This window comes from Cibotium barometz, chromosome 19, assembly GCF_041138505.1.
Source record: "Cibotium barometz isolate CiBa-2024 chromosome 19, ASM4113850v1, whole genome shotgun sequence".
NCBI classification, from domain to species: domain Eukaryota; kingdom Viridiplantae; phylum Streptophyta; class Polypodiopsida; order Cyatheales; family Cibotiaceae; genus Cibotium; species Cibotium barometz.
The window spans coordinates 11,369,231-11,379,369 of record NC_141064.1 but is presented as its reverse complement, the minus strand read 5'-3'; the positions used below and the strand labels follow the sequence as shown (position 1 = coordinate 11,379,369).

General features: G+C 44.5%; 1 pseudogene; it reads left to right on the top strand.

The window, feature by feature from the left end:
* The first annotated feature begins 5,795 nt into the window (after positions 1-5,795).
* Positions 5,796-7,900, top strand: LOC147628227 (uncharacterized; annotated as a pseudogene).
* Positions 7,901-10,139: the final 2,239 nt, after the last annotated feature.

The window sequence follows — 10,139 nt, the reverse complement described above, 5'->3', positions numbered from 1 at the left end:
AGTCTAGTAGAAAAAAGACCACTCGGAGGAAGAAGAACTGAAACAAGCAAACTAAAAGTACATCCACTAGTTCTCAAGAAGCCTCTAAACAAAACATAAAGGATAAAACTTTTACATCCCAGGAAGTGCGTGAGGAACATCAACCTCAACCTGGGCCTAGTGTTAAACAAGATGAGGCTAGTACGACTGAGGATAGTTCTGGGGGTTCTGTTTTTGTGGATAAAGTGAATGAGACTCTAGAGGCCATCATTGATGCTCATAGAAGTCGCATTACAGCCTTATCTGAACTACCCAAGAAGCTTCAAGAATACCCAAACCCTCGTGAGGAGAAGATCAATTTAGCTGTACACCAGCAACTCATTAGGGAAGCTCAGTCAATACTTGAGGGACCACCACCACCTATTCCTCGGGGCCCAACCTCTCTTAAGCCAACATTAGAAACTATACCAGAAGTGTCGTCAAGTCGGGAAATGAAAAGTGAACTCATTTCACAAGCTCAGAGCGAAAGGTCTGCACCAATTGACACTCCATTGAAAGATGACATTCTGCCATCACCTAGCCTTGTCTTCCCATGCAATGATGAAGTTATTGATGCTAATGAGGACATGGCAAATGAAATGTGGGCCGCAGTTAACTGAGAAAATTAATGAGAACATGTCTTCTGTTAATTCGCCTCCATTCTCTGAGGTGGATTTTACCAGAGACTCGGAAAACACCTTTGGACGCCCAAGCATCCAAGAGGAAGTTCAAACAATTGTTTCTCCTAGAAGTAAGCATACAATGAAAACCTTACCATCATATCTGGGAGAATATGAGAATTGTTCTCAAACCTTGAGGATACCCTCCATACATAAAAGGTTGACTAAGGAGAAGGATATGAGTATGGTACAAGCTATTTTGTCAGCACCAGTGGCTTGTACCTTACCTTTGCTTGAGTTGATAAAGCTTAAACCTGCGTTGTGGAATGATATTGCCACATGTTTGTCAGAGCAGGTATTGCTACAAAAGGGTCACCATGAGTGTACTATACACTCTGAGACAAAGCATGTAATGCCAGTTCCTATCAACAAAGTAGGAAAATTTTGTGAAGACGATCAGGGAAATGCTACCCTCCCATTAGAAGTGCGAAAAGTAGCTTCAACTGCAATACTTGATAGTGGTGCAGGAGTGGGCATTGTGACAAGGTCCATTTGGGAGAATTGGGGCAAACCAGCTATTAGGAGTACCAGGATGTGCTTGCAGCTAGCAGATGGAAGCTTAGAACATCCCCTTGGGCTGCTTGAGAACATATTGGTCACCACATGTGGGATTGAATATGAGCATACCTTTGCAGTAGTGGATTTTGGAAAGCATCCAAACTATGAAGTGATATTGGGTAGACCATTCATGCGACAATTTCAAATGATTCAAGATTGGGGATACAATTATTTGTACCTCCGACATGATTCTGTCATCACAAGGGTCAACCTAAGGAATCACTCATATCGTGATGTAACAAGGTCTCCAATAGATGAGTTTGATTCTGCTTCATCTGAGGGCTCAAGAGTTACATTGTCAGATGGGCGAGAAGATCTATGGATGTGTGGAGCCTCATGTAGGGATTTCAACACTGAGAGACTTAAGGGTAATCGAAGTGTATCAGACGAGGCATACATTCCACAACCCTTCCCTGAGCATTTAATTGATCCATTAGAATGGAGTCATGTCCTTGCAACATTATCGACATGTGCTTTACCAAAGCCAATTCAATTTTGTGACTCAGATGGATATGACATTATTCCTATACGAATGGTACAACCACGTGCCCTTCTAGATGATGTGTACTATAGGAATGCTTCCACAACAGCATTGCATGTAGAGGAAGTCTCTGCTAATCCAAGAGCTTTATCATGTAAAAAGGGTAATGTTAATACCTTACCCAACCCACACTCAAAATCTGCTCTTGAAGCTCCAAAACAATTGATGTGGATTATTGATGAGTACTCAAGTGAGGGCCATGGCTGGCATGTTCCAACTAGTCTAGTTGCTGCTCAAAGAAGGCCGGGCAAGAAGGAATTATCAATGTGGCTACCCAAATATGCGTACAAACTTGTACCATCTAGTCCAGTTGCTAAGCCTCTTAAGAAGCACATCATTTCCAAGCCTAAACCTCGGATTGTTACTCGATGGGTCCCAAAACGGGTTCTTAAAGCACAAGGTTATTATGAGGGTGCAACATCAATTTGATTTCCAAAATGCCATGGATTGCTAAGGGTAAAAGAATGTTTCAAAAAGGTTCCAAGAGCCACCCTTGATTTTCCATATCAGTGGGTACAAAAGAAATCAACACAAACTCTTCAGGATAAGATAGGTGGTTGTAATAGCACCTACAAATCTACTGGTGTTGATCTTCCTAAAACATGTATTGAAACACCTGTTGTCCCGATTTCTCCTTGTTACATAATTCAACCATCAACTGGTGTACTTAAGACCCATCCAACTTCACATGGGTCTCATTTGAGCATAGATTCTAGCATTTCAATGCCTAAATCCTCTTATCTTGCTCAAATTCCTCGACAATTGATAAAATTCCCACCCAAGAAGGACATACCTAAAACCAAAGATAAGGCATTAACACTACAAATGAAGCTCTTTGGTAGATCAATGTTTGAATAGTGTGGTGCCTTACGCCTTTAAAGGATTATGTTCTTTTTGAGATAATCTCCACCACCAGCGCAAGGGTAAGTTCAACGACTCCACAATAAGAACAACAAGCCAGGGCACTTTTCTCCCATTGGGTTTTTTCCCCTCGGCTATATTCGGTGATTGGCACCACTAACAAATTTTTTTTTCTTTTGTTTTCTTTCCTTGTTTGTTAATAAAAATTTTGCAGAGATCTTCGCTAAAACAAGAGCATCAAAACACGCCCCAATAGTCCACCTATCGTGCACACAAATTAGGAAGGGGGGAGACATGCTACGCCTACAAAGATCAAGGAGGAGCAATCTGCACCAAAATCAGCAATGCATCAATGCAAACGAACAACATCAACAGGACACTACAACAGGTGTATTCAAATCTTAATCTCTACTTCTTTTTGTGCTCTTATCTTTCGAATATATGGTTTGCATGTTCACACAATATTGGCTGGTTTGAGTTTTTGATTAGTTGTTAAAATATGGTGAGTGAGTTCTAGAGTCTTAGAAGACTTAGTAAAAGATATTTCTATTTAAAGACAGTGTAGGATATATACCAATGGAGTATGCCAAGTACTTATGTTTTCAAGGTATATGAGTGGTAGCTACCTCTTAGATATGAGCTAGGTGCTAGGAGTAATAAAAATTTACGAAAATGTGCCCTAAAAAATATATATCCAAAATAAATTGAGACAGGAAGTGTCTACCGCCATGTGAAATGCTTGGTAGGACCTGAGGTTGTCTTAGCACCTTGGGGCCGATGCCTTGGTTTCCATGGGGTGAACACTGATGTCTAAAAACTTCAGAAGAAGAACTTTGAGGAATCTATCGCCTTGATAGATGTTGGTAGGACTCGGGGGTACACTATGGGCCCTCAAGACCGATGCTTTCATCTTCAAGGGGTACTCCTTAGGTCATAACAGAAAGAAAAAGGGTCTGTCGCCCTTGAGATACTTAGCGGTCTTTAGATTCTCTTGGCGGAGGTCTCTTGGCCATTGCTTGGGTCTCTTTGGGATAGAAGCTTAATCTTTATCACCTTCTACACACACATTAAGAAAAAAAAAAAAAAAAAAGAGTTCCAATCACCTGTGCTCATATTTAGGAGTAGGTTTGCCACTTAGGAATAACTTACATACTTGTAGGACATTGAGACTGCGGTCATAACCGGCGGTGTACAAAGCACACTTGCCTTTGCATAGCATTATCTACTACTTACGTCTCACTTTGACTAGTCTTTACTCACCTATTTTAGTACTCATTAAAACTTTAATCAGCCTTGCACTTGTATGCTCACGTGTGAAATCATCATTGCTGATTTTTCTTTTCTTTTCTTTTCTTTTTCTTTTTCAATAAAAGACTTCAATGTATCAATTGTTTTTTGTTGCAGCTCTTGCTACTACCGCGCTCGAGGACGTGCGCAAAATAGGAAGGGGGGAGTATTGCATGCAAATGAAGATCAATACAAGGAAGCAACAAAAAAGATACTTAGGGCTCTTGTAAAGAGTTCCACTTTGTAGATGAATGTGGGAGAGGGCTTCACAATAATCCCACATGGGAACTTTTGAGAGTTCTAGAATTTTTGTATAAAAGGTGGCTCATTTGAGAGCATGGACACATTGGGCAAACTCATGTTTGAGCTCTCTTGAGACTAGCTCTCCCTCTTCTTCCATAGAGGTGCAAGCTCTTCTCACTCCCCATCTACATTGTTGTAAGTTCTATTCTTTTGTTAATTCAATGCAATGAGTTGATATTTGTCTCTCTTCTTTTGTCAATTCTCTAGTATGCATGTTTCTTATTGATAGCTTCAAGAGTTGTGTGCATGCTAGGGAAATGATTATTTGAGAATGAAGAATGCTTGATCTTGTGTAAGCAATAGCTAGGCTTTCTTCTTGTTTGGATGTATGGATGAATGGAATGTGGAGTTGAGCAATAGCAAGATTGAGCTTGAGTGTGTGTTGAGTCTATGTCAATAGTAGTAGTTTTCTTCACATTCTCTCCATCAAATGGATAAGCTTTTGTGCACCGGTACGGGTTGAATCCCTAGCTCCGAAAGGGATACAAATCCCATTGGATTGAGCTAAGTGTGGATCATACTACTCTTGCTACAAGTGAGAGAGTTTTCCGTCTCTCCAGGACCCGACCTGCTCTTGGGCACACGGAGGCTTGTAAGGTGCACACACCATGGCCTTAAGCGTGTAGCCATGGGCCCTCAACACAAGGTGCACACATGGGTGCTGACCCTTTACACGACCCTCCTAGTTAGGGTAGCCAACCCCTCAACATAGGCACTCCAAACTCGCCCCCTTCGCCTACACGCTACTGGATGCATTGAGGCTAGCGGGCTTCTCTCCTTATAGCATGGCATGGCAACCTCCTCCTTTGCACTAGGCCCACTCGACAATGCACCTCCTTCTTTGTGTGGTGGTGCCGTTTTAGTCATTCAAATTGGCTAACGGCTCTCTGGCAATGCCTTGGCCTCTACCAACGTATCCTCCAAACATTTACTACCTTGACTAAAGGCCTAAAAAAGTTGCCACCTGGCAACTCCAAAGTGAACCCCTGTAATATATATAGAAGCAACTTCTTAGTTAATTGCAGAAGTGTATTTGCCAAGTTGGTGAGACATGTTACATTAATATTCTATGCATTCTAGCATTGACCATTTGCACTAGATCCATGCACTGTAACTATTAGATGTAATTTATGTGTTCACAGCAGGTAGCTTCTTAGTTGATTGCAAATGTGTATTTGCCAAGTTAGCAACATGTGTTGCATTTCACATTGAAATCTTAGAAATTCTGGACGCTAGGACCCATGTGAATACCCCTTACGTATAAACTAGTGCGTGGGGCCGGCGAACGCGAACGGGTCTTGACCGGAGAAAAGGTGGGGGCCACTAGAAGGCTACGAGTCAACGGCAGGCAAGGTGACCGGACCAGACCAGTCGAAGGGGGAACCGCAATACGACCTACGGCTCTGGCTGTGGCCGCCGGCGCCGATAGTAAACCGTCTCCGTCCTCGATTTTGTCGGTGAGCGTGAAATGGTACCGGTCGCCGCGAAATCGATTACAGTTTATGGTCACATTCCCCGTCTTTTCTCTTCCAAGGAAAGCATGATGCTTGTGCTTTGTGTCCACCATAGCCAGCGCTTGCTTAACGCTTCGTCTTCTCTTTCTCTTTCTCTTTCTCTTTCATCCATGCATATTAGGGCTTCTCTTCGCCATGGATCACGCCCCTGCTTCTACTTCTGGTTCTGCTCCCTGCATCGGTGTGCCCATTAGCCATCCCGATTCCCCTGTCCGAACTTTTGCAGCCCTTCACTTCTCTCAATCCTCCATCCAAAACCCTAATTCTCCACAGGGGGTCTCTCAACTCGCCCCCTCCCCATCTGCAGAGAACTCTAGCCCCAAAGGCTTTCGTGCAGCAGGAAACTGCAACTTCAAATCCTTACTTCCAAAACCCCTGTGCTGGAAACCCTTATTATTGATCCCGTGCAGCCCTGGATTCTGTGCAGGAAACCCTAGGCCAAAATCCCTTGTTGAGGAGACCCCAGAATTCGAACCCCGTCCATAGGATCCCGTGCAGCAGGACCCTGGCCCTGAAGGAGGGAAATTCCGCCCCCAAGTCCCCTGTGCAGAGAAACCTAGCCTTGAAGACTTCTGTGCTGTCAACCCTAACCGCAAAATCTTATGTGCAGAGAACCCTAGCTCCAGAGGCTCTTGTGCAGATAGTGGCAGGTGCCGCAGTTTGAACAAAGGTATTGATAAGAAAAGTGTCTCTATTAAGCCCGATGAAGAAATCAGGATTTGCAGGGGGTGGTGCCGTGAGTCCTGGAGGTAAGAAGAGTCTTAAAAGCCCTGTGGGGCCGGCCATTTCTGTGTCTCACACTGACAGAGAAACCATTGTGCACACTCATTGCTCCAATTTCCGCGAGGTAGTACACCAGCTTACTGGCGCATCTAGTGAAGATACAGATCTGCTTCCTGTGACTGTGACTTCTCGCCTTACTGCTAGTCGTGGCGGCATAAGTAACAATGGCAACGGCGCTGATGTTAATGGATGCATCAACAAGCATGAATCGGTTGTGAAAACCGAGTCTGCAGGGAGAGTTCCTGACCTGGGACCCCGAAAGCCGATGACAACAAAGCTTTTTGAAAGAAGGAGGTCCAGCAAAACTCTGGAAAGGCTTTCCACCAGCTGCAGAGATCTTCCTCCATTGGTGCCCAGCCCCGTCACCCCATTGGCCTCTGACTTTGAGAAGATCTGTTTTCCTGTAACCCCGACAGCTAGCCCCGGCAGTTCGACGATGATGTCTGCACAGGAGCACAATGCCTTACAGATACATCATACCTTGAATCAGCAAAAAAATGCCAATGTACAGATGTATCCTACTTACAAGAAGCCGGCCATGCACATGTATCCTACCATGGACGTGCCACAAACTAGTGCCATGCAAACGTTTTCAGCCATGAGTCAGCCACAAACCACTGTAGTTCAGACTGATCCTGCCATGAGTCAAAATCAAGCAACTGTTGAAGATCTAGCCATTGCAGAGAAGGGTTTTTTCTTGCATTCACAGAGGCCGAGGAACAACGACCCCACCCTCCTCCCCCTCTTTCCAGAGTCTCCTAGGGAGCAATAAGCTTTGCAACCATTTTTAGACACGGTCAAACTGTAGAATGAAAAATAAACGAAGGATTGGGGGCTTGTTTCTCGATCAAATGGGCGGTTGAGCATTCTTGGCCTTTGCTCCAGCCACGAAGTGGTATTCTGGGACTTAATGCAGCTGGATTTGTGTTTTTCCAATCTGCACCGCTAAGTTCTACATCCGTACCACAAAGGTTGGTCTCTCGATGTTTCAAGGATTCTGTCTGAAGAGTCAATTTTGCTAGGTTGTCTGCAGATTTTTGCAATACACAGGCCCATTCTTGTATAGAAACATTGACTCCCTACTTTGCCGTTTACTTTTTTTTTTTTTTTGGTTGTTGTCTTTTATGTACAACATGACCCTGAAAGGGTTACAGAGTCGAGCAATAGAGGCAAACCTTTTACTGATTGATCAGAGGTCACTGGTTGTATTGCCAATGGGTATGCTTTTAGGACTTCTAAATGCCTATGTGACGAGACGCTTTGTTTGTAAAATGGCTGGAAGATCAAAGAATTTGTCATGCATGATGTCGAGATTTCTGAATGATGAGAGAAAGTCGTGTGACTTTGGTTGTTAATTTAATGCAGCTCAATTATTGTGATAATGGGCTGTTTCTTCTTAGTCCTGCTTGCATACCTGTTGAGTTTGCTACTCTCTTCTCTAGAGAAAAACTTCATCTACAAGGAAATGTGTGGTGTCGTGCCACATCATCATTGAACTGACATTATTATGTTGTGTGGATGTTAAGCACCACAACTTGGTGTTGGGCAGTGGCTAAGTTTCTAACTAGTAACGAGAGGGCAGACATGTCTGATGAACACAGCCCCCCCAGCTTCCAACGTTTGGCAGCCTGTCCATGTATATGTCCTCCTCTGTATATTCATGATGGCTTGACATTATTGAAAGTTGAACTCTGGGCTGATAATCACAGCTCAAAAGTTGGCTCAGCTGTTAAAACTTATGGATTGTGAGCTGAGGTCCTGCATTAGAATCAGGTGGGATCAATGATATTTGTTTTTTGGGGACTGTCTGCTGTGCGTTTGCTGCCTGGTCGAGGCTAGATGGTTTTCCTGGAAGTGGCAGGCCAGTTGCTCCTATGTCAGGCCGCTGTTGTGAAAATGGTAAGATTGAACAAATACTTTGACAAATTTAACGACCCATCTCACATGCATTCCTTGTTGTCCTTGGGATGCGTGTGAATCCTGCCCAAGGATGAGGTTTGACTCTTGCAGGGTACTCTGTTAAAATCTCAAAAATAATATGTGTAGAAGCATAAAAGTGTTTTTGTGAGTTTGCCATACCTCAGTTTTCTGAGCTATTATGGACTAGTATCCTCAATGACCAGCTCTATCCTTCCTTTTTCTATTTGTATGTCATTTTTTGAAAACTTGTAATACATTTTGTTAGGATTTGTGTCACCAAAGCATCAAAATACAGGTTGCTAATATGCAAAAACACAACACGCAATTTTTTTTTTTGGAAAAAAAAGGTGACGTGGCGATGGTGATGTGGCAAGATAGTAGTGCAAGGCCACCTTACAACCTTGGAATGATGTGACTTGCGGGTTCGGCCCAAGGCCATTCCGACGCTTAGTGTGGTGTCTTCTCTCTCTACTCTCTCTCTTTATTTTATTTTCAGATTTTCTCAAGGGTTTACGCGTGAATTTGCTGTTTTCTTGAAGATAAGCTAAGTATAAGTGCCACAGCCCTTACGAAGGCCTGTTACAGTGGTATTAGAGTGAAGGTTATATCTCTCTCCTATGAGGAATAATGATCTTTACATGGTGCTTTTTTGCTTTTTCTTCAAGCAGTGGGAAGCACTCACCTCCAAGAAGAGGACCAAGCCACCAAAAGTGGAAAGCAAACCCAAGAAGACCCAAGAACCCACATGGTCAAAGAAACTATGACCAATTTGGATACTTTTTTTTTCGAGAAAAGATCCTTTCATTAGTTATAAAAAATCCCACTGGGCTACAAAACCCCTCTCCTGCTCATAAGAAGGCAGAGCAGAGATCCAATCAAGGCAGCTAGGGAGACTCTCCCTAGGTGCAGAAAAGTACAAATAAAAGTACAAATAACTGAGAGGCTATATCATACAATAGGATGGGGGAAAATCCAAACAGGTGGCCTGTAGTGCCAGCGGCGGGGGGTACCCGGGTGTAGAGTATAGAAAGGGCCGTTGCGCCAAGTGGTGTGGAAGGCCTGGCGCCGCAAGATCGCTTGATTCGAGGCACCCCGGATGCGGTCATACTGTCCTCGCAGGGTGTGGATCAACTCCTGCCAGATAGCCTGAACAGTCTCTGTTGGTGGCTCCAGTCTCCCCTCAAAGGCCCTGAAACAAGGGGCTCTCCAGGTGAACCATATGGTGAGGCTGCCGAGGAGCTCCCATCGTCAATCCCTCTCCTGTGTCCAGCCGGCTGTCTAGAAATCCGGTGAAGGAACAAGGCGAGGCTGGCCCCCAATGAATCTGATGGCCTGGCTGCCCTGCTCCGTCTCGTATCCCAGAGCTGGCCCTGACAAAGTCGACCAAGCAGTGGCCCCCCACGTGTACATGCCCTCTGGAGAGAGGGGGGCCAAAATGCGCAGCATCCTCATCCAAATCTGCTGCGCCTGTGGACAGTCCCATAGGCAATGTCTCTGTGTCTCCAATGGGTGGCCGCATCGGACGCAGGCCGGCGGAAGGCCACTGAAGACAAGCCAGGTGCCAACTGCAGAGCCCTTGTGGGCAACCAGCCACTGGAAAGCCGAGATCCTGCGTGCCTGTCTGCTAGCCCAGAGCCTGGTCCAAAAATCCTCCAGGAACTCCAATGAGAGTCC